The sequence below is a fragment of the Augochlora pura genome, chromosome 10 (genome assembly GCF_028453695.1).
Source record: "Augochlora pura isolate Apur16 chromosome 10, APUR_v2.2.1, whole genome shotgun sequence".
NCBI classification, from domain to species: Eukaryota; Metazoa; Arthropoda; class Insecta; order Hymenoptera; family Halictidae; genus Augochlora; species Augochlora pura.
In genome coordinates, this window is record NC_135781.1 from 1,885,451 (window position 1) to 1,910,214 (window position 24,764).

Below are 24,764 nucleotides of genomic sequence, written 5' to 3' on the forward strand. Positions count from 1 at the left end.
TAGGTTTCTTTCAACCCCTTGACCTGTGATTTATTTCTTTGCTACGCTGTGTGGTTGTTTATTCTTCTCGAGAATTTTTTAAATGGACCGAGATGATCTTTGTTTGTTGCATGCGGTGGTTTATGCTTTTAGTTCTTGATTTAGGTTATGGTAGAGTCAAATGTTCTTTCGATTTGGAAGAAATGCATATTTGTATTTTGTGCATTGTTTAGGGAGTCTTGCGATGTCTTTGTGTAATTGTTAAACCGGGGGAGATAATAATAATTGAATTCAATAAAGTTAATAATAATATCAGTAGACTACAGTAAAAATTAAGAATATTAAAGGACTAAATTCGAATAAAAATTGTTATTATTAAATTTATAGAATTAAAAGATGAAATTACATAGGTCATAGCCTTAAAGTTACTAAATAAATTGGACGATTAGAAATGATCACAGTTAAAATGATTCATTATAATATAGTAAACTGAAAGCAACAAGAACGTACGACTGAACAATTAAAACTGAGATTTTAAAAATTATCAATAGATTTTGTATAATAATCATTAATTACTGATTAATATACAAGCGGTTGTAGTTTTGACTAAATTACACTAGCCTAAACTCTACTTACACCCTTTCACTGTTTCCTCCCCACCCCAAGGGTCACGTGCTCGTCGACGTTCGCGGTCTATTTAGGCGATCGCGCCGCTTTCAACAAAGATCTCGCGCGATAAAACGCGTCGCGTTATATATTTCGCGAGATCTCCAGCGTTTTATAATTCCTTGAACAATTTTTAAACGCTGTAAATACGGTTTGTCCGGCGATAGCGTTTTTCTCAAAATTTACGGCCGGGCGAAGGTTGCACGCGACGCGCTAAAAATGGCGGAGGTCCTTTAACGGCCGGCGCGCCGTCCGCGATACCGAAATATAACATATTGCGCTCTGCTGTACGTATCCCGGCGTTCAAGCGGTCTATGTAAATATTTTATATTAAAGCTGTAAATTCGTAATAATCGTTCATCTAGACCCACGAAGCTATCAACTAACCGGCTTTCAACCCTACGCGATTAGTATTCTGTTACGCGGGTGATGTAAATCATCGTTGTGCCCGCCTAACATTGATATTTTACGATAACAGTTAACCGTGTACAATAATTATACCTTCGCGTTAAGGATCGAAATGATCGAATCAGAATTATGCGGGGCACGTTGTCGCGATAATTGTGGCTTACATCTTGAACCATAATTGGCGCGCTTTAAAATGTTGATAAGACAAGTGGAATGAATTATGAAATTGCTGCGAGGTTATTAAAGTTACTACAAAGTTAGTAAAAAATTACTATAAAGTCAGTAAAGCTGGCATAAAGTTAATAAAGTCAGTATGAATTTACTATAGTTGGTATAAAGTTAATAAAGGTACTATAAAGTTAATGAAGTCAGTATAAATTGACTAAAGTTATTATATTAAAAATATTGTCGCAGTCATTGCATTAAGAATATTATGGTAAATATTATAATAACAATATTATATATTCTTATATATTCTAAAATATAAAATTTGCGATGCGTTTGTAAATTTGACAAAGATTGTTTTGAAACGTGGCACGATCATTTTTAGGGGGGAGGGGGGGGAGGCATAGAGTCGCCATTCGGCCGCAAAGGGTTAATTCTCAGGCTGAGCGAACCGCGAAGTCGACGATGTATCGTCTCGAAACGCGAACGTCTTCTCGCAGCTGGAAACGACGACGACGATCATTATACACCGTCGCATCGGTGGGACCGGTGCACAGCAAAGTGTTCGGCCCCAATCTCATAATAGACGACATTCTCTATAATTCACGGGCGAACCCCCGACTCCGCCGTCGTCGAACGCTCCGCATCCCCTGCCGTGTGTACACACTGTTCCTCGCGTGCATACACGTAAACACACACACACATCCTTGGCTCGGTCCCGGGCGCGCAAACTCTCCGATATCTACACCAGGAGCCTTTCAAAGCATCCGCGGCAACGTATGATCGAATAGTTTAACTTATGTACATCGAAATTGCCGCGGAAACGACCTAAATAGTATAATATTGTTAATATAAAACCTTCCATGATATTCTTATTATATCTGCGATAACAATAATATTCCAAATATAATGACTGTAACAATATTCCAAATATAATAACTGTAACAATATTTTCAAAATAATGTTTTCAACAATATTGTTGATGTAACGACTGCAATAATATTGTTATTATATCGACTGCAATAATAATTCTAATATACCATTTGCAATACTGTTATTATTATAGCAGTATTATGTAATATATATTATAATAACAGTATTGGAAATTTTATATTTTATAATATATAACAATATATAATATTGTTAATATAATAACTACCATAATATTTTTAATATAATGACTTCAATAATATTCTGATAATATAATAGATAATAAATACAATAAACAATACAACAAATAATATTCCAATAATATAATATTCCCAAAATATCCGCAACACCTGCGCCACTTATTATCCAAATCACCCAATTAGATTTCCAACCATGACTCGCGCATTGCACAACAATTGCAACTCTCTCTCTCCCCCGATGATCGCCATCTCATCGATGAAACATTTCCATCTTGAATCGTAAACAAAAGCATCTCGCTCCTACTCCGTTTCCGCGAAAATCGTACGGCAACATTTTGAAGAACGTACGATTTTATCTCCGGCCGATAATCGATCGATGCATCGGTCGATACTCGAGAAGCCTTCATCCTTCGTTCACGCGTTCTACGAACAAATCTTTCCAGGTAGATCGGTTGCAAACAGTCGGCGATAAGCGTTCGCGATAAGAGACAAGTGTACCCGGTCCGCTATATAAAAGGGACAACGCTGCGTGCCGCGTATCACAGCTCGATAAGCAAGCAAAACGTGCGATTCGGTAATTCGTGACAATTAAAGAGAAAGGAAGAAGTTTTTCGTCATGTCTGCGCAGAAGCTGGTCGTCTGCTTAGCGATCGCCCTGATCGCCGTGATCGCCACGGAGGTTACATCCGTGCCGGATTACAGCAACTACGCGAAGTACAACAAGTCGAACAATTTGAGCATCGGGTACAGACAAGCCGGTGACAGGCTGGTGTTGAGGCAGAACGTCATCGTCCAGAGCAGCTGGATGCAAGTCAAGACTGTCACGAGGACGTTCAACGCGTCGAGATGGGAGAGGATCACGTTGGTCCAGGCGGTGGATCTCAAGAACAACGGGAACGGCGCGTACCCGTCGCTGGTCAAAGGCGGCCCTGGCTATAACAACGTCACCCTGAAGTTCACCAGCCAGAGGGGACATGGCATCAACTTCGTCGTCAACGTGTACGCACGTTAATTTTTTATTGTGCCACCGTGAACTGTATTATCCTTCTACGATTTTAATCGTCGAAAGTATTCCGCCTGATTATTTATTTATTTCTATTATGCGCACGAGATTCGAGGAGATAATAAAAATTTGTTAACATTATGTCGATGTGGTTTCTTTGTTCGTGTACCTTTTGTTTTCCTTGGGTGTGACGGTTGTTGAGATTTTTATGGTGGTTCGTTGGTTTTTTGGGGAAATTAAGTAAATATGAGAAAATGCCTTTTTTATTTAATGTATGTAATATAATAATTAATGATAATATCTTGTGATATTTCTGCACTGAGATATATAGTTAAGACTTAAACATTCTAGAATATTACCATTTTTACTAGAACTCGATATCCCGTTTCTAAGTATGTTAAATTAATTGTTAAAAAATAAATAAAATGTGCTTCGGTTTTCACTCTGTGCGACAGGAAATGTTTTGGATAAATATTGTTAAATATTAATAAATGGACTGAGTATAACAATTGATATAAATAGGTTTTTATCTCTTATCTGATATTATTTAATCTTGGAGTTATGTGATAATTTATTCACGATTTTCTGGTTTCCTTTTTAAAACGTAAGTAATTCTATAGAAAATGTAGTCGAATAAATATCGATGGTGTAGAGCCTCGATATTTAGAGCAGGAATAGGTTGGACTATTCGAACCTCATCTGTTCGAGACAAGCACGTGCTCTGATCCAACCTAAACAACTACCAAGTGGAGTTAGTTGCCGGAACCGAAGTTCCGACGGTGCTTTTGATAAATTGTGATCGAACTGAGTCACGCACACAAATGTTCGCCCATTGCACTCGCAAAATTTTTGCAATACAGGTATCAGTAACTCGGTGGAAATTTTGCAAAAATTTTATTATACAGAGCCGAGTCGAAATAAAAGAATAAATAAACGAAATAATTTAGTATAAAATAAGAAATAAAGGATTTTGTATTTATATCCACGAAGAAATTATAAAATAGCGAAAGTTTGGGTGAAAATTGGTCAACTTTGATTAGCTGTAACTTCGCGAAAAATTATTGCAAAATGATGACTGTTTTTTAAATTAAAGCTTGAAACCTCTGCTTTAAGACACTATTTTTAGATTTTAAATTCGATGCACGGTTATGACAGTAACAATTTTAATACGAAGCTATGTTCGTTATATAGAAAATCTTGATTTTTGCTAAATTTAACAAATTTTAGGGGTTTTAACAAATTTTTTCCAGAGATTGCGATCATGATAGAATAAAGTTCGAACCTTCCTCTTTAATTTAAAAAAAGAATCACCCAGCTGCGACATCTTGCGACGAAATGACAGCACTTCAAAGTAACCCTTACATCGTAAAGATGGCAATCATAGATCGAATGAACGATTCTCAAACATGGCTTCGCATTCAAAAAATACAAATATTAACAAAGCACTAAACTTAAAATGCAGATACAGTATCAAAAACTAGAAACTCCAAGCTTTATTTTCAAGAAAAAATCATCGCCCTAAAATGATTCCTCGCAAAGTTATTAAGCGTCAAAGTTTACAAATTTTCATCCACGATTTCCAGGTTTGGCGACATAACCTCTTTCGCACCCCTAATTTACCACCCTTCCTCCATTTTTCCAACACGTCTGACATTTTAAAAAATTAATACACAGTCCGCTAAAGCGTTAAACAAATTCGTCGCAAGGCCGCGGCAAAATTCGGAGAAAATTCGTCCGCGAAGAACCGAGGCGAACGGTTTAATTAGCGGAACGCTTTTCCAACGAAGCGAGTCGCTCGCGCGCGGATTCTTTCCTCGCGGAGCGGATTTCGGCCCCTAAGAGAGAGGGCTCCGGATCTTCTGTTCCCGAGGCTTACCGGTACAAAGTAGATTTTGTGCATGCATGCGTGGCGTCGGCACGAAGAGAGAGAGAGAGAGTGAGAGAGAGAGAGGAACAACCGACTGGAAAATTGTTGTCGCTTCGCCCGGCGCATTCTACCGTGGGGATCGCGCGCGGCGGCGGCGTCGGCGGCGAAACTTCGAATTGAGTTGAGGGCCACTGAAATTGGTGGTGGTATCTCAAGCTTGCGAACGACCATTTCGTTAACCTACTTATTCTATCTCCGTTCCACTGGCGAGCGCGCTCGAGTACCTAGTTTGTCCGCAGTTTCCTGCCTTCTCAAAACGCTGCGCTCGCGCCCTCGTTCCGGAGGGAAATACAGTTTTCTTCGGATTGTTCTTTAATGATGCCCCCTGTGTCTGGGCGGTCGGTAAATATCCATCCCGTAAACAGCCGCGCACTTGTTAATTAGTTTAAATACCGGCGGACTGGAATTCCATCGCGAAGTTCGGCGCCATTAGTTGCGGCGCTTTGCTCTATGATACACGTGGACTATATATTATAAAAGTACAGTATATTATCAGGCTTTGTACTTCAAAAATCCGCCTCGATTTCAACCATCTTAACGAGCCGTCCGCCGCATAGTATGCGCTTGTGTCTAGCCACGCCGCTCGATTCCGGTCTCCGATCTCTCAAGTATCCCCTAACACATCGATCGAACAGGTGAGAATGCAAATTTGACAGTCACGTTAAAGATCCTCTTGACACTAACCGAAGTACAGAGAATACCGTCACACGACGTCGAAGCGGCGACCGGTTCTCCGTATACCGTGTTCCTCTGCATAATGCAGCGGCGACACGTGACGGACACGTAGGGGGTGGGAGGGAGGTTAGAGAGAGCCGCCGCTTGTTTAAAAACAATCGGTGTCAGTGTCCGGCGACATGCTATACACGAACGACGGAACTATCTAAAAGTTGCACGTGCCTGGCAAAAATAGCCGCACTATTATATATCCACCCCCTAGCAGAAATAGTCTCGCGCGCGCGAGCGTACACTGTTCGTATCGGTGACCTCCGGTTAGAAGGTACAATTCAGCTCTGACGCCCTAACAGACGCGTGTATAGACAGAGACACGTTCGTTCGCTTATAGGCGCGTACCGCCGCCGCCGTCAGGTCTATTCTCGTCGTTCGCTGATCTTTTTTGCACCGATATCGAGCGACAATCAGTTGGCAGCCCGGTAAAAGTTCTCGGATGCGCGCCCGGTTGCATCGCTGCGTACGTCGCATTCGATACGGGTCATTGGATCTTCCCTGTCGAGTGTCACGCGATAAATCACGAATTTCGGCGCCGCGAACAACGGACCTAAGACATATGTATGTACTATAGATTGGCGAAGTTATTAGGGTGTTAAGTAAGGTCCTTTCTTTCTTTAGTGCGAAAGCAGTAGACATTTGTTGTTTCTGGTTGTTTTATGACATAATTTTATTACATTATAATTTTGGACGTCTTTAAAACCTCTGTTTATTTCTCTCTCTCTCTCTCTCTCTCTCTCAAGTCTCTCTATTTTTGCATCTCTCTCTCTCTCTCTCTCTCTCAAGTCACTCTATTTTTGCATCTCTCTCTCTCTCTCTTTAAGTCTCTCTCTCTCTCTCTCTTTAAGTCTCTCTCTCTTTCACTTTCTCTCTCTCTCTCTCTCTCTCTCTCCCACATCTTCCGGTGCCGCGTATGGGCCTCTTGAAGCGGCCGCTGCCCCAGTACCTTCTGAATATTTAATCCTGGAAAAAAATGAACCACTTAGGTCGCCCCGGTCGTTTATACATTTTTATTCGCGCACTTCTCGCGCGCGCGCGTGTCTCTACTTCTACGGAAACGTAATATAATGTTTCGACGAGCAGAGACGCGTGGAACAAGTGCACGCGCGACGCGCGCGAACCGTCTGGTAGACCCTCTTTTCTTTTCCTAGACTCGAAGAGTACGGAATTATAAGGAATTCGTGGTGAATTTTTCAACAGGCGACACTTTTCAGTTGACGCGGCGGAAAATAGATTTAATTGCAGTAGGAATTGTTTCTTGGAAATTAGGGACGAAATAAAGTTGGAGAGACGTAGTTGTTGTTTAAAGAGAATGTTGGTGGGAGAATTTATATATAGTATGTGTTTGGAGTTAAATATAATTTTAATTGATATGTTGTATATAGGGTGTCTAGAAAATTGTTTGCAATAAATAAAAAAAAAATTAATGTCTTATGGATGTTCCGTGGACGTTTTATAGACATTTTATGAACATCTCATTGTCGTCTTATGGATGTATTATGGCAATTGAATTTTTACGGCAATTTTAACTTTTAAGCCTTTCCCGGGCCGTTTGCAGGCCGTTCGCGGGCCACTTCTTTTCGAACCTTGCGGTTCCTTTCGTATCTTCTCCGAAACGAAAGCGACTCATCGATAATAGTTCTCCTGCATAGATGGCGCACCCTTGCATACTACTCCGCTGCCATCACTCTGCCGGCACTCTCGCAGCACCATACCCAACGAAAACAACTCTCGCTGAATCAATTGACCCCTTGCCGTACTTTAAAGAGTCAGACTCGCGACGGAGATAATATTTCGAGTTATAAGTTGTTATAAGTTGCTCAGAAGCAATCAAATTTTAATTCTCTTGCCACCGATCCTTTCAACATTCAACCAAATGTTAGCACAAAATATAAAAATCCTTTTTCTTGTAAGAAATTGTCGAAAAAATTGTGATCATAGTAATAGCAAAGAAAATGGTACGGCAAGGGGTTAAATACTAAAACCAAATATTAAAACTGGTCGATTAACAAGAATCAATTTCGTATGCATAAAAGTGCGCTTCCTCGCATGGAATGGAAATGTACTGCGAGCCGGGATAATTATTTCAAATTTGCTGTTGGAACGTCGTCGAGCGCGAGGAGCTGAAACATCGCCGGTGTAATGCAAGTCAGCCGGGGTTGTAGACGTTACGCAGCGAATCTCCAATGAAATGGTTTTAATGGATTGACCAACTGACTTGCGTTTTCCGTTTGATCGGGCGCGACGCGACCCCCGGAGGCGCGGGCTACGTTCGCGAAAGCCGATCAAGTTAAAGGCTCGCCTCCGTATAGACGAGAGAGAGAGAGAGAGAGAGAGAGAGAGAGAGAGAGAGAGAGAGAGAGCTGAGAGTGCAGTTCCGGCGCACCGCGCGCGCATCGATCTCCGGAGAACCACTTTGCTGAAAAAGAAACGGTTAAGCATATGTACGCTGTCCCGTCATCGTCAATCCGACGGGGACGATGACTTCCGGCACTGCTGCCAGCGTTCACAGGCTCGCGATTAAGCGAACGAGTGGCAGGTAAATAATGGAACGTCTTTAACTCTTTGTGTTAGGTCATTTTCTTTGCAATTACTGTAATTAGAATTCTTTCGATCGCGCTAATTCGTTGGAAGAAAAAGGGAATTTTATAGGTATTTTGAGGTTATATTATATCTAGTTGAATGGTTACAGAGAAGGGGTTAACCCCTTGCCCTAGCATTTTCTCTGCAATTATTGTAATTAGAATTCTTTCGATCGCACTAATTTCTAGAAAAAAGGAATTTTACGAAACGTGATGTAACAATTTTAGCGGTGCCTCAACCGCTCGGGTGCAAAGGGTTAGGTAGGCCCTTTTCACTCTCTCTCCTTCTCTCTCTCTTAACCACCCCCCCCCCCCCCCCCCCCGGACGTTATTCGCCGCCCACCCCCGCCTCGTCCCTAGGTCCCTGGTAAAAGAAGGGTGAGGAGAAGGGTGAGGAAAACGGTTACACGAATTCACGGGCCGTTCCACTTTTAATTCGGCCTCAAACGAACAAGGGGCGCCCCGTCGCTCCATTCTTTTCCGCCGCGCTCCCGTTTCTCGTTAATACCGGCGCGGCGCGGCGCGAGTGAGCGCGCGCGCGCGCGAAATTCCGGTAATCGGGAGGAACTTGTCGCGCGTTGTTTGACAAGCGTCTAGTGTTAAAACGCGGGAATCGTAACTACGGCTTTCCGTTTAAAATTGCCCGATAATGGTCGCAGCGGTTTCGGATTGACGGCCAGGGCTCCTCTTTTGTGGCACCGCCGCACAGAGTACGCCTCGTGCAAACACGCTCTTTCATTCGCTCTCGCTCGTTTCCTAGCTCGTTCCCTCGTTTCGTTCGTTTCACTCGTTTCGTTCTCGCGCCCGATCCTGTCAACGCATTGTCTGACGACCGTTGTTTCGCTCCGCGGCTCGCTCGAACGGTCTCGCAACTTTACAAGCAATAACCGAAAGCGTGGGCCGGACCGGCTCGCGGCGGACACACGCCCGCGGTTCCACCATTGACTTTCATGGTGGACCGAGTACGGTGCACAGAGTATGATGGAACGAGTATTGAGAGAGCGAGAGAGAGAGAGAGAGAGAGAGAGTCAGGAATAGAAAAAGAGAGAGAAAAATAAAGTGAGAGAGAGAGGCAAAAATAGAGAAAGAGGGAGAGAGAGAGACATTGAGAGAGACTTATATAGAGAGAGAGACATAAAGAGAGGGAGAGAGAGGGAGACCTTGGGAGAGACTTAAAGAGAGGGGGAGAGAGAGAGAGAGACATTTAGAGAGACTTAAAGAGAGAGAGAGAGGGGGAGCGAGAGAGACATTTAGAGAGACTTAAAGAGAGAGGGAGAGAGAGAGAGAGAGACTTAAAGTGAGAGAGAGATATGGAGAGAGACATTGAGAGAGACTTATATATAGAGAGACAGACATAAAGAGAGGGAGAGAGGGAGAGACATTGAGAGAGACTTAGAGAGAGAGAGAGAGAGAGAGAATGAGTCAAGAAGAGAAAAAGAGGGAGAGAGACAGAGAGAGACATAGAGAGGAGGGGGAGATAGAGAGAGAAATAAACATATAGAGAGAGGCAAGGAGAGAGACATTGAGAGAGACTTAAAGAGGGAGAAATATGGAGAGAGAGTCAGAGAGAGGAACACAGAGAGAGAGTGCAGAGGGCTGTTAACGATTTCTCCAGAAGACAGCGCGGGGCGGCCCGCGTCTGCCGGCAATTAAGCGCGCGCGCGCTCGCGTTCAGCGTAAAATTTTCATATTTCACTCGTCGCGGAGGCACCGCGCGCCTCGAAAAGCGAGCGATCGGAATATACACGAAGAAATGTTCTTCTCGCCGTTTCCTGGAAGGCGGGCGCGCGCGCGGCGTCGACTGGAAATTATAGTGCATTACGTTCATAAAAATATCATGGCCGGCTGCCTTACGAGACTTTTCGCTGAAGCCAAAGGGACGCAAAGTGGTAGGTGTTAGGACAGGTAGACGGACTGCGAGTGGAGGTAATCATCAAGCGAGGGAATCCTCCTCCACCTCCCCCCTCCTCCCTCTCAAGGGAGTTCATGTCAATAGACGCTGACGTTTAGACGGCTGTCTCTCTCTCTTTGCTATCGATCTAAAAATACCGGTCATTCAAAGAATGCGTTTCAGAAAGCTACGACTGTGCCGCGAAACGACGCGGAATTAATGGTTTCGAAAGTTTCAACCCTTGCGCATAAGTGCGCGCGCGTTTATTGTGGTATAGTCGGATAGCGTTGTAGACGAAATTCTTGACGATTTTAATTTTTAATTTTTTATTTTCTTTGAAAGTCGATTTATGATATAGTTACAATATAGATAATATAGTCGGTTGTTATTATTTAATTTATCGATATTTTATTATGTAAATCATTAAGGTGGTAAAGTGGAGTTAATAAGAGACAACGAACAGGTGCGGCGGTGTCAGTGGTTTTATATCACGATTTCCGATTTATGTTTTTTGATTTTAAAAATTGTTCTTAGTATACTATTAATTTTAATAGATTAAATAATTTCTTTTTATTAGAATTTTTAGTTGGAACTTTTGTTAATTAATTCTATGCATTGTAGCAATGAGTCAGGAATTCAGCAGGAAATGCCTCGTACTAAGGGAACTGTTTTCACCGTCGCGGAAATTGGCGGCAAAAGATTCGTTCGTTGTTCGCGTGTAAGTCGAGCCGGGGTGGGCGGGCCGGTGTAATTTCTCCGACTGGTCAGTGGAGGAGTCTCGCGTTTAGCAGCCGGCTCGCACGGCGAGCAAAGCCGCGCGCGTTCGTACCGTGGACGACGTACGGAACGGTATCGATCGGCGGCGTTAAATATTTAATCGGTGGAAGAAAGTTCAATACACGGGGCTTGGGGGGGACGCCAGCTCGCTCCGCTCCGGTTGTCTTTCGAAGACGGTCCGAGTGAGAGAGAGAGAGAGAGAGAGCGAGAGAAAGAGAGAGAGTCGAACGAAAAGCGAGCACGACAGGAACAGGACGGGGGCACGCGACGATTCCTTACGGCGCGCGCCGCCCGGGTTCACTTTCATTATTTAGAGCGTCGGGGAAGAAAAAAATGAGGATCGCCGACACGTCGTGTCCTCCGGGCCCACCCCCGCGCGTGTATCGATCGTAATTTACCAGACTACTTACGCGCGGAACGTCAAACGGTGCTCGCGCCCCCCCTTTCCGTCGCCGCGAATCGCACGTCCACTTTTTGTCATGGAACGGGACTGTTTCCGAGAACACAGCTAACAGGAAATGATTCAGAAGAGATTGGTAACTTCATTGTCAACTTTGATTCAGAGATTGTTAACTTCAGATGTTATTTTATTTTTCTATAAATTCCTGAACATTTTTGTTATTTTAGGGTAATTGAATTTACTATTTTTATATTTTTGCAATGTCAGCTTTAAACAATATTTATTTTACTTTTATTCGATTTATTTTATTTGTTATTCTATCTCCATTTCATTTATTTAATTAATCGCAAAAGGTATCCAATATTCAAAAATTAATATAATAATATTAAAGTACACCAGCAATAAAAAAATGATTAGGAAAAATTAAAAAAGCGAATTTAGTAAAATTACAATAATCAATTACCATCACACTTCGCACAGTATCGTAAACCTAAATAATTGCAATAATAGTAAAAAGTATATTTAAACGTGTATTATAACAATTTTTTATGTCACCTTAAAGTCACCGCTCTCGGGCAAGGGGTTAATTTCTGACAGCGTCGATTTGCCCGAGCCGAATCGTCGTTGTACAAGCGAAGATAAAGCGGCATCGATGTATCGGGGGTAGGGGGGGGGGGGGGGGGGGGGGGGTCGGTGTTACCAGTCATGCATAAAGCATACGGTATTCATAAATAGAGACGAGATGATGGAGCATTTCAACGCGGGGCTCATCTCAGACTTCAATCCGGGCGCCGATCTCCGGTAGTTGAATCTTTGAGCGCGGAAATCAGCCGTAGAATACAGAGATTGCTTTTTAATAAACGCCACTTTGCTCGGCTCCTCGCAATTTTCGCAACGGCGCCCTGAACTGCGAGGATCGATTTCGTTTATGAAAGCATGTGAATTTTATTAAAGCGTTCTTTTTTTTTAGATCTTTCAGAATTTTTTTTTAGGATTGATCAATTTGAGGATGATGGACCGATAGGGATTGGACGTCTTTGGAACGTCCATTTCAGGGCGGAAATTCTTACGGGTCAAAGTGGAGGATTATTTGGACGAGTGGGGCGTTTTTAAGCCGTTTTTAAGACGTTTGTTATAAGACGTTTTTAAGTCGTCTTTAAGACGTTTGTTATAGGACGTCTTTAAGCTGTTTTTAAGACGTTTGTTATAGGACGTCTTTAAGCCCTCTTTAAGACGTCTGTTATGAGATGTCTGTCATAAGACGTCTTATCCTAAATACTAAGTAAAGAAGCCTATACAAGAGCCATATATAAAAGATTAAAGTATCTAAATAAAATAAGAGCGACAGCGATAGCTCGGTTGGTTAAAGCAGAGTCGCCCGACAAGTCGAACGAGAGAAACTCCCTCAGGGTTCGAATCCCCCGATATCCCGATCAGTGACCCAGTGCCACCATTTTTCTCTTTCAAATTTTACAAGTTAAATTCTAAAGTCATTTGTCCTGACACGTGTTTGGATAATTTAGATTTAGTTAGTTGACATATTTAGTTATTGTTAGAATTTGGATTCGGAGGAAGGATCATCCATAGCTGAGTGCGATCAAAATAAGTGTCAGATATGACTGCCGAAATGTGTTAAAAAAGACAAACAAAATAAGATGTCCATAAAAAGTGTTTAAGACGTCCATAAGTCATTCATAAGACGTTCATAAGTCATTCACAAGACGTCTGTATATAAATCTATAATTGAAGAAATATATATACTTATTGTTCCATTATATAGAATTAAAGATTTCATACGAACGTCTTAGTGACGTATTGCGAACGTCTTAAAGACGTCTTGCGAACGTCCTACGAACGTCTTAAAGACGTTTTCATACAATCCCGATTTCAAAACCTATAATACTTAGAAAACAGAATTATTTCAAAAAAGAATATTTACACCAAAAAATTCACCTCATCTCAACAATTCCACAATAAAATCAATTCTCATTTATCTCTTCCTATACTCAATTATTCAATACTAAACAAATTAAACCCTCATTAGTCTACAAATCATCTCCCATCAAATTCATCGGAAATTTTTGCTATTAAAACCGAACTCTTTCACGAAACACCGGCGATCATAGCGTTCATTTCCATCGGTCGCCGCGAATCGAGATTAATACGTGGAACCGTAATTAACCAGAAATGTTATTAGGCGCAACGATTCCGCGCCGCCATTGTCCGGCCGCCGATTATTAAAATATTTTATTATCGTTCCGCGTTTCAATCAATAACGTATTGTGTACGGCGCTCTCGTTCCCGGATATTCTTTATGTATGAATCGATATTTTAAAGTGAAACGGTTGTACGCGTATCCGTCCGACCGAATTATTCAAAATGGCGCCGCGCGTCCGACGGAGCGCCTCGCTCGCTCGCGCGCGCGATTTTCACGGGACACGGCTAAATGCGTCTATTCGCTGTTACACGGCATTTATCGCCACCGTTATTAACATTATCTCGCTATAATAATGGATAATAATTCATATTATTAATTTATTTTAAATCGAAATAAAAATTCAACTCTTCTGTTAATGCGCGCGCGATTTTGCGTGACACGGCTAAATTCGTCTATTCGTTGTTATTAACCCTTTCGCGCTATAATAATTAGTAATAAATATTCCAAGATCTGCTTGAAAGGGTTAAAGCCAAGTACTAATGGACGCAGCACGAAGGGTTAACACTCGAATTTTGGGCGCGCGATTTCCTTTATTTTTTCTTTTTATTTCGCGTCGAAGGAAAAAACAAATTTAATTGTTTATCGAGAGATTCGAGTCCGGTAGAAAACAAGAGCAACCTATTTTCGTTTCTGCATCGGCGACGTCCACCTTGTTACTGGAAAATTGCATCGGAAGCACGCGTAACTACCCACTGAAGTCGATAAACAGAAGAGAGATACAATCTTTTCCTCCTCGGCCGGCTGAAGCGAAAGCGCGCGAGAGAGAGAGAGAGAGAGAGAGAGAGACTCGCCGGTTTTCTTGCGGGGCCGGCGCGGCGGTGTCGTCGTTTTTTGGTTGGAGTGCACTTTTAAAAGAGTTTTTTTAAGATAAGAGAACCTTAATAGCTAACACCGGGGCGCAAGTTACTTTCCTCGCGGGCGAGCTCTAGTGCACGCCTTGTACCGCGTGCGTTCGTTTAACCGGCCGTGATCGCGTCTTATTAAAATCTTCCTTATTTTCTTAGTACTCTCGCAATGATTCGCGTGCGTGATTCGTTGTTGGATGAAGCGTCTGTTTTTGGTTCATTTTGGTGATTTTTCTATGAGATGAGTTTTGGGGAATAATTTTGTTTTTAGAAGATGGGGTGAATGAACTGCGATTAATTGGTCGATGACTATAATTTATGTTAGTGTTGCGGTTAATTATTATTGTTCTTATTTAATTAGTATTATTTAATTATCATTGTTATTATTATTATTTAATCACCACTACTATTATTATTAGTCAATTACCACTATTAATGTTATTCAATCACTACTATTATCATTATTATTCAATTACCACTATTATTATTGTTATTCAATTACCACTATTATTATTGTTATTCAATTGCCACTATTATTATTATTCAGTTACCGCAAGTTTCAGTTTCAGTTTTTCAAATTGTTGCTATAGTTGTTCTTATCATAAATGCATCACATCCTCAGTCGATTTATGAACAAACATTTAGTTCGAACCATAAAGAGTCAATTTTGAACAATCTTGCACGCGCCGAATAACGTTCGTTCCAGGAAAGGAAAACCATATCACTCGTTTACCCGCGAAAGGTAACCAACCCCTGCCGCACCAACAATCGTCGATAAACAGTTATAACGTCTCCGCAATTATTAGACTGCGGATATTTATGTAAAATAAGGTTTCTGTAATTAAATTTTAAGATATAGAAATTTATTAGAAAAATATTTTCTATGCTGGTAATTTAAAAAAAATTGATGAGATTAGAACAATGCTCCTAAATTTTTGTAATATTTTTATTGCTTGGAATGATACCTTGTTAATTTTATTATATACACTTGTAATTGGTTATTGAGTGAATTATAAATATTTTATAATAGGCGAAAATAGTTATAACAATTATATATGTATATGATTTTTTTCATGCTGATTTTATGCATTTATGATAAAATTGACAAAGTGTTATTTTAAACTGTAAAATTGTTACAGGTAATTTCAAACAATTTAAGATGGAATACTTGAAAGATTTAGAATACTTGAAATATTTAGAATCCTTGAAATACTTAGAATCCTTGAAATACTTAGAATCCTTGAAATATTTAGAATATTAAGAACATTTACAATACTTATATGACTCAGTCAACTTACTAAATTAACAACATCACTACCAATAATTCCAAACACTTAAAAAACCCTCACCCCCAATAACAACAATTAAAAACACCAAACCAAAGATATCCCACTGTCCACCACCATGCACTTTAAAAAACCATAAACTAACACCACCAACAACCTGCACCCCCTATAAACCCCCGAACTGATTACCTTTAACCCTCTCCCTCCCCCTACATCATCGATTCCAAAAACACCGGCGACCGACGACCAAACACCACCCGCATCGCCGCGAATCCACCTCCTATCCCTGACGTGCCGCTCGAACACGGCGTGGAGGGTCGAACACCCCGTCGCCTATTTAAACAGTTTACTCAAGCCTAGACCGTCTCGCGCGCGCGGGGAGGTTGGCTCCTCGCGTGGCAGCTTTAAATGCCGGTTGGCGAGAAGAGAGAGAGAGAGAGAGAGAGGGAGCGCGACTTTTAATTGCGCGGTTCGCGGGAGAGCGGCGCATCTCGCCCCCTTCGCGTAGCGCGCGCGGAACTCTCCCTTAATGAGATGGCCGGCCCGGAGAGCCGCCTCATCGGTGTTAAAAATGTTGCTCTCACGCACTGTCGCGAGAGACGCGCGCTAGCCGTGCGCGAGAGGGTAGGACATACGCGCGGGAGCCGCGCGCGAGAGGGTAGCCTATAGAGTAGATAGAGGCTGCCAGACGACGAGGACGCAGTCGACGACATCCTCGTCGTCGTCGTCGTCGTCGTCGTCGTCGTCGTCGACGCCGCGGACGGTGCGCCTCGCGTGCATGTGTTCGCAGGCTGTCGCGCGCAACCCCCTGTATCTTAGGGTGTGCGGAGCAGGGTGTCGAGGGGAGGGGGGTGGCGGAGAGGACGCGCGGAGGACGCGCGACGGTGTGCGAGCCGAAGCGGGAAGAGCGCAGCGTCGAGGGCAGGGAATAGCGGGCGAGGTGAAGGGTGTTCTCGCTTCTTCCTTCTCCGGTGCGGAAGTTGCGCTCGCGGGGGGTGCTTTTACCGCCTCGCAGATAGCGCCAGTAAGTATGTAGGTTCTTGGCGCTTGCGCGCGGCCGACGCCGTCTCCGTCGCACGCGCGCGCCGTGCTCGCGATCTACCCTAACCGAGAGCCGACTCCGGCGGCCCTCGTCGCTCTCGTACCGGCTGCACCGGCGTTGGTTAAAGCGAAAGCGACGAGCGGAGCGACGGAACATGGGAGAAGGATAGAGCGACTACGCGCGAGCGAGAGATCCGCGCGCGAAAGCGAGAAAGCCGGCGCCGTAGGGAGAAGCGGAGAAGGACGAGGCTGCGAACGAGGGAGAAAAGGAGAGTGTGCGCGCCCGAACCGCGAGGGAGAAAAGGAGAGTGTGCGCGCGCGAGAACCACGAGGGAGAAAGAGCAAGAGAGAGAGAGAAAGAGAGAGAGAGAGAGCCGGAGAGCGTTGCGTGGGGAGCGATCGCAGCTCGTCATTCGAAGCCCGCCAACGGACGAGCGAGCAGCCACGGAACGGGACCGCGATTCAAACAACCGACACGCGATCTTCGCGAGAGAGAGAGAGAGAGAGAGAGAGAGAGCGAGTGTGTACACACAGCAGCCGAGAGATCCACGCAGTCTAGAGATCCACCGACTGTGATCCAAGCAACTTAGAGATCCAAGCAAGCCGAGAGATCTGTTCTCCACGACTTCGTCGATCCAGGTGATCGAAGCTCGGTTGCCGTGACCATCGCAGACACACGTCCTCGCGGACGACAGCTAACGCAGTTCGGTGATCACCGGCTGAAACACCTCGATCTCACCTGGCGCAGCGGTGCCCGTTGCCGTCATCGTTCCGGGATACACGTCCTCCCGTGTGAACGATACAGTGTGCTCGCTCCGCGATCCGCGAACCGCTCGCGACCGTGTCCGCGGTGTGCGCGTCCAGACGCGGCGACGTCTCGCGTGTTCTCCGTGCATCCCCCCGCGGGAGCATCAGTGATAGTGAAAAGATAGCCGGTGCAAGCAGAAGACGCGGTCTTGACAGTGATCAGTGATTGTCCTTGGTAAAGGATCGTCTTTGATCTTGAAGTGTCACCTCTGACTTCGATGGATTATTTTTGACGAAGGATCATCTTCGATCTCCAAGGATCATCTTCGACCTCCAAGGATCATCTTTGACTTCGTAGGATCATTGTCCTGTCGAAGGATCACATTTGACTTCGAAGGATCATATTCGACCTGGAAGGATTATCTTCGACCTTGAAGTATCATTGTCCTGTCGAAGGATCATCTTTGACTTCGAAAGATCACCTCTGACTTCGAAGAATCAACTTCGACCTCCAAGGATCATTGTCCTGCCGAAGGATCACCTCTGACCTCGAAGGATCATCTTCGCCCTCTTAGCGCACAGTGACATTCCACTACCACAGGTACCTAGGTCAACATAACCTGTCCCTCAGGTCCTACCTATTCTCACCTTCATACCGCCAAAGTGCAAACAACCACCTTACGCACAACAACCTATTCCGCTACGACAGGATCATCGTACACACCTGTCCATCAGTTTCCAAGTGTCACTTACCTTCATAGCGCCAGGGTGCAGACACTGTTCCTCGGGTCCTATACGTATTCTTACCATCAAAGCGCCAGGGTGCCGACAACCTCCTCACGCACCACAGTCAACAAAACGACGCGTGTTCACCTAATCGCGCGCGCGTTGTAACAAATCGGGTGGTACCGGTGAACAACAACAACAAGCGAGATTCGCACGCGAGTCGGGTGTGTGCTTCGATCAGTGTTTCTTTTCCCTCCTACGACGCAGGAGAGTCCGTTCTCGTTCGCGTACCGGAGTGTGTTTCAGTGCCGTTCATCGTTCGTTTACGCGCGCGTGTGTTCTTCACGTCAGCGGTGATACTCGGCTGATACCCGGCTGATACTGGGCTGATACTCGGCTGATACTGGGCTGATACTCGGCTGATAGTGCCAGAGCAGACTGTTTTACGCGACCTTTGATTCGCCGGACAACAGGTCGTCGTAGACCTCTGTGCTAGGAGAACAGATAGTCTGTCAATAGACAACAAGAGTAACTCCAAGAAAGGACTTTGTTGTTGTCCTAGTACGAAACATAGTACGAAACATAGTACTCAACCTAGGACTCAACCTAGTACGAAACATAGTACTCATTCTAGGACTCAACCTGGTACTCAACCTGGTACTCTATTATCAACCTAGGACTCAACCTAGTACTCATCCTAGGACTCTATTGTCAACCTAGTACTAACCCTAGGACTCTATTATCAACCTAGTACTCATCCTAGGACTCAAACTAGTACTCATCCTAGGACTCATCCTAAGACTCATCCTAGTACTCATCTCAACACCTGGGTGGAGAAAAGATAGAGTGAAGAAGAAGAGAAGGCTAGAAAGAGTGAAGAAGAGCTAAAGTGAAGGAGAAGGCTAGAAAGAGTGAGGAAGAAATATAAAGAGTGAAAAAGATCGAAAAAGTGAGGAAGAGCTAGAGCGAGAAAGTGAAGAAGAGATAAAAATAAAAAGTGCATTGGAAGAGATAAAGTGCATAAGAAGAGGGAAAGTAGCATCGTGTTCCGTGCGTACCGCTAATTCGCGTCCGGTGACATCCCGTGTGCCGGTGTGGTGTTTTGTCAACGACTGGTGTTGCCCCGGTTGACGAATGGTCCATCGAGTCGTCCGCGTCACGTGAAAAAGTATCCCGCGTGTGTGCGAGCGAGAGCGAGCGAGCGAGAGAGAGAGAGAGAGAGAGAGAGGCCCCTCCAGTGGATTACAACGAATCATCGGCGTCGTGTTTGCTCCGCGTGTGGAGAGAAGCAAGAGTAGAGTGAGATAGATAGATAGATAGAGAGGGAGAGAAAGGGTTAGCAGCAGCAGCAGCCGCGAGACCTCGTGAATCCGGCGTGTCGATCGAGACAACAGAGAGCGCGTGGCCAATTACTCGCGCACCGTTACTCGAGCACCGATTAATTGATTAATTAGCCCGCTAATTAATTCGTTGAGTCCTGGTTGCGCCAACCCCGGGTCCACGCGCCAGTATCGCGATTTTGCTGCTCAGCTTCCGGTTGAGAAGGAAAAAAAAAGAGTGTCCGAGGAATCGAGTCATTGTTCGAGCATTAATCTATCGTTGATCGAATTATCGAAGGGTTCGTTGAATTATCGAAAGGTTCGTCGAATTATCGAAGGGTTTGTGGAATTCGCGTTGATCGAGCATCGTGTGAGAGACCGTCGCGCCTTCTCGTAGATCCTTTGTCCGATTTAGCCGGGATTACGCGTGCTAGCTCGCGATAGTGCGAGAGAGAGGGTCCAGTGGTTGGCTGTGTAATTGTGCCACGCGCGCACCGCTTGTCCACGCGAAGGAACAATAAACGGTGGTGTTTACGTGAACGAAAGTGCAGACGCGGCCCACTCGGTCACTTGAAAAAAGTGAGTAGAACCGGCCTGTCACCGTTTACTATTACCTATGTGTGTCCCCCGCATGCATCTACTACTACCCCCCACCCATCTCTCGTTGGTCTAACCGAGGGGATAGATAGAGAGAACACACCGTGTGTGCTATGCGCGCTGTATGCTGTGTCTCTGTGCGCTCTGTCTGTGCATGTGTCACGCTCGATTCGCTTACACGATGGGCGTCGTGTACGTTGCCGCTCTATGCACAAGCGATGCCTTGCCCGGCATTCATTCAGAACAAAACAACCGGCCTCGTCCATTACCGACGTGCCGCCGCCGCCGCCTCGTAATTATTCCAACCGGCCACGATGCTACGGGAATCTTTGATAGCGCCACGAACGGTGAAATTTCAATCGGAATAGACGTCGGTTTCGTTTAATCGATTCGCGATTTTTGTGAAATTTTTGAGATCGGTCGGACACGTGGTTAGGCTGCGAGTGTGAAAATTGGTGATTTTTTTTTTAGAGAGAGGTACCTGTGGAGGAATGGGTATAGCTTTTGTGATTGTTGATGGATTTTGGTGAGAAAAATTAGTTAGTTGCTTGGAAGTATAGTGTTTGAGACAAAGGAAGCCTCGTTTTGATAAGTTTACTGGTTTCCGAGAAAAAAATTGCCAAAGATAGTACTTTTTGTGTGAATTCGTAAATTGGTGATTTTTATTTTTTGAGAGATATAGCTGCGGAGGAATAAGTATAGCTTTTGTGATTGTTAATGGATTTTGGTGAGAAAAATTGGTTAGTTGCTTGGAAGTATAGTGTTTGAGACAAAGGAAGTCCCGTTTCGAAAAGTTTACTAGTTTCAGAGAAAAAAATTCCCAAAGATCGTCTTTTTTTCTGGAAATCCAAAATGAGGCAATATTAACAAAGACTCTCGCTAATATCACACGAATTGACATTTCGGTTGCATTTGAATTCCACGCTGCATTTCGCGCAAGCCGGTGCATCGTACACGGCAACGTCACGATCGGTTTCGCTTATTTCCTTTTGTAGTGTCTCTCGCTGTGACCTTGAACCTCGGCGCCGCACCGCGGGAATGTAGAACGATTTCTCTTAATTTTCTTGCCTGCGTCGGATGCTTCTTTAATTAAAAACCGTTTTACAATTATCCAACAGAAATATTATATACACAAATTTTAAACATAAATTAAAATGATTATTGACATATGAGTTATTTTACATAAGTGGTTATTGATATAAGAATTATTTTAAATAATTGCTTATTGATATAAGAACTTTTCTCTTCTTTGTTCACAATTCATTCGGCAAATTTTTATTAATTATTATCGAACACGTGGTACATTCTACAATGTATCCACAAAAATGCTATTAATTGTAACGTTAAAATTATTAAAGCTCTCAAAATAATTGATTTTTTATTTCCTCTTTATATTGTACAAAATATTTTCATAAACAAAAATAAATTCAAACTTGTCATTGTTACAGATGTATGTTATGCATTATATGCATTATTATTATTACTATAGTAATTATAATAATATTAGTATATAATGTTATCATATATTAGTATTTTTAATATTACTATAGTAACAACAACTCGCAATGAACGAAAAGCTACAACCAGCCCCGACACAGTCAAAACAGACCGCGCGCAAGGAATTGATAAGAGCCGGCCGCGTTCCCGACCAAATCCGATCTCCTCGCAATAAATTTCGAAAGAGCCCCGTGCCACCACGGGAGCGGCTCGCCGAGCCGCATAAATCGCGCGGCGAGGAGCCAGCGAACTATTAGAAACGATCCGGCACTTGGCCGTCGCTTCATTAATTCCTGAGACCCGTATCGAGGACCGAAAACATATTTGTCTCGGACCCGATTCCGCGTCCGGGATCGTAAATATTATCGAAACCTATCTGTCCACGACCGAGCAGGCGGGGGAGGGAGGAGGGGGAACAATGAAAATACCTCGTGAAAATCAGGGTTTGATGCGGTAAATCTGAGGGAACGGATGGCCAGTAAAAAGAGGGACGGAGAACGGGGTGGAGAGGAGAGGAAAGGAGAGAGAAATAAAGGGTAGGAGAAGAAAGGAGAGGAAATGAGAGGGTAGCAGAGGGGAAGAGAAGGAAGAAGGGGGTAGCAAAGGGAAGGAAAGGCTAGGAGAAGGTAGCAGAGAGAATGAGAAGGAATGAGAGGATAACAGAGGGAAGGAAAAGGCTAGGAGAAGTTAGCAAAGGGATGGAAAAGGCTAGGAGAAGGTAGCAGAGGCAAGGAGGAGGAATGAGAGGATAGCACAGGGAAGGAGAAGGAAGAAGAGGGTAGCAAAGGGAAGCAGAAAGAAGAAGAGGGTAGCAAAGGGATGGAAAAGGCTAGGAGAAGGTAGCAAAGGGAAGGAAAGGGAACAAGAGACTAGCAGAGGGAAGAAAAGGCAAGGAAAGGGTAAGAGATGGAACGAGAGGGATTGACATAGTAGGAGAGGGAAGATGGGAGCCAGGGAATAAAGACGGAAATGGGGAACGGGAGGTGGAACCTGTAGCTAAGGCTGAGCCTGTCCCGCTGACAGAATAGCGATCTATCCGACAGCTCGGTAGGTCTTTAATGGTCTCCTTCTCTACTGGATGTACACTGTTTTATGCTTTATTCCAGCTTCTTCTCCTTCCTCCTTCCTTCTTCTTCTTCTTCTTCCCCCGTCTTCCCCCGCCGCCGCACGTTTCACTCTCGTTCCTTTCCGACTCACGTCGTAAACGTGTCTTTCGTGCAAAAACGCAATAAAGCTCCGCCTTTCGTTCGAGATCAGTCCGGGCAGCGCGCGGCCCTGAAAGCAGGTGACTCTCTCTCTGCTCCAAACAAGATTCGCCCGATGGGGGGTCCTTCGCAATAAAGAGAGAAAGAGAGAGAGAGTGGCTATTCGAAGACCTGCGAGCCAGGGCCCGAATCAGGACGCCAAATGAAATTCGGCCACTTATGCGAACCCGTTGTCCTACTTGTCGCATAATGCAGAATTGAACTAGATGGAGTTTGGTCATCAATGGGGTTGACGATCATTGACACGAATTAAGAATTATTATATATCTACTTGATCCAATTAGAGAATGGTATCCTCGGTTGCGAAAGGCTTCACCTCATCAACCATTAAATTGTTATCAAGAGAAGCAGAATAAATACATTCGCATTGTGTCTGTCTCTCGCGTATCTTGCCGGTGGCTCGCGGAGAATTTCTATGTATTCATGAAATTTTGTAACCCCGCGGCCAACATAAGGAAAACGTTTGTAATTAACAGGACGCGGGATAGCATTTCCGCCTCGTTTTACGTGTAAGGAACTTGTTTAGCCTCGCGAAAAGAAATTTTCTTTCGTCGGATGCGCGGGCCGCATAATAATGGAAATTACGCGTGGAGATTTTTGCCGAGCGTAGAATTTCTGCTAAAGAGACGGACTCGGAATAGAAATAAAGTTTGTTGGAATAGTTATTAGGCTTCGACGATTAATTCAAGCGTGTTTTAACATGTTTTAATACACAATGTTTTAATATACAATGTTAACATACTATTTATTAAATTTCTGATAAACAATAACATTTCTGCAATAATGCTTTTTTCATTATCATTACTAGTTCTACTTATATTGAATTATTTATTGTATACATTTATTCAATTGTTCGCTAGAAAAACGTTCAATATCACTTTAATTATTAAATCTACTAAATTCTAAATTTTCGTTCGTTTATTGTAATAAATATTGCTATATAAAATGCTATATAAAAGCATCATCTTCTTACGATATCAAACTTCGCACTGCCCTGACCTGATGCGCCATCTGTCAACCGACAGGTGTCTTCACTTATTTCTATAAGATACAGTATATTTACAGTGAATTTTACATTACTTGTTATCATATGATAAACAATTAAAAATATCACGGATAGTTTTAACAATTTATTTCCAGAAGTATTGTTTATGTAATTCCATAGCTTTAATGTTAATTCACCGCCGGCTATAACACTATAAACGACAATAAACTACAAACATAACCTCAACGACTGTAACCTGACACAACATCATAAACGACCGTTCACCATACCAAACCCATAGAAAAAGCATCGCTCCCCGAAGAAACGTTCCACGGCGATAAGCGTCGCGTCAGCCAACGTGATCTGTAATTAGGGTATCGACGTAGCCTGACAGCGGGGGTGGATAACCCAAGAGAAGAAGAGGAGGGGAGGGGGAGGGGGACAGCAGTGGCGGAACGACGGAATAATAGACAGGTGCATAGGAACTAAATTGAGCGCGGTTAATGGTGGAAAAAGTAGTATGACTCGGGGAGAGACAGACGTGACTGCAATAACCGGCTATCCCGACAGAGTCGACGCGCGCC

The 24,764-nt window shown here is 43.7% G+C and overlaps 1 pseudogene; it reads left to right on the top strand.

Moving 5' to 3' along the window:
• The first annotated feature begins 2,872 nt into the window (after positions 1–2,872).
• LOC144475896 (putative salivary secreted peptide pseudogene) lies at positions 2,873–3,492 on the top strand (annotated as a pseudogene).
• Positions 3,493–24,764: the final 21,272 nt, after the last annotated feature.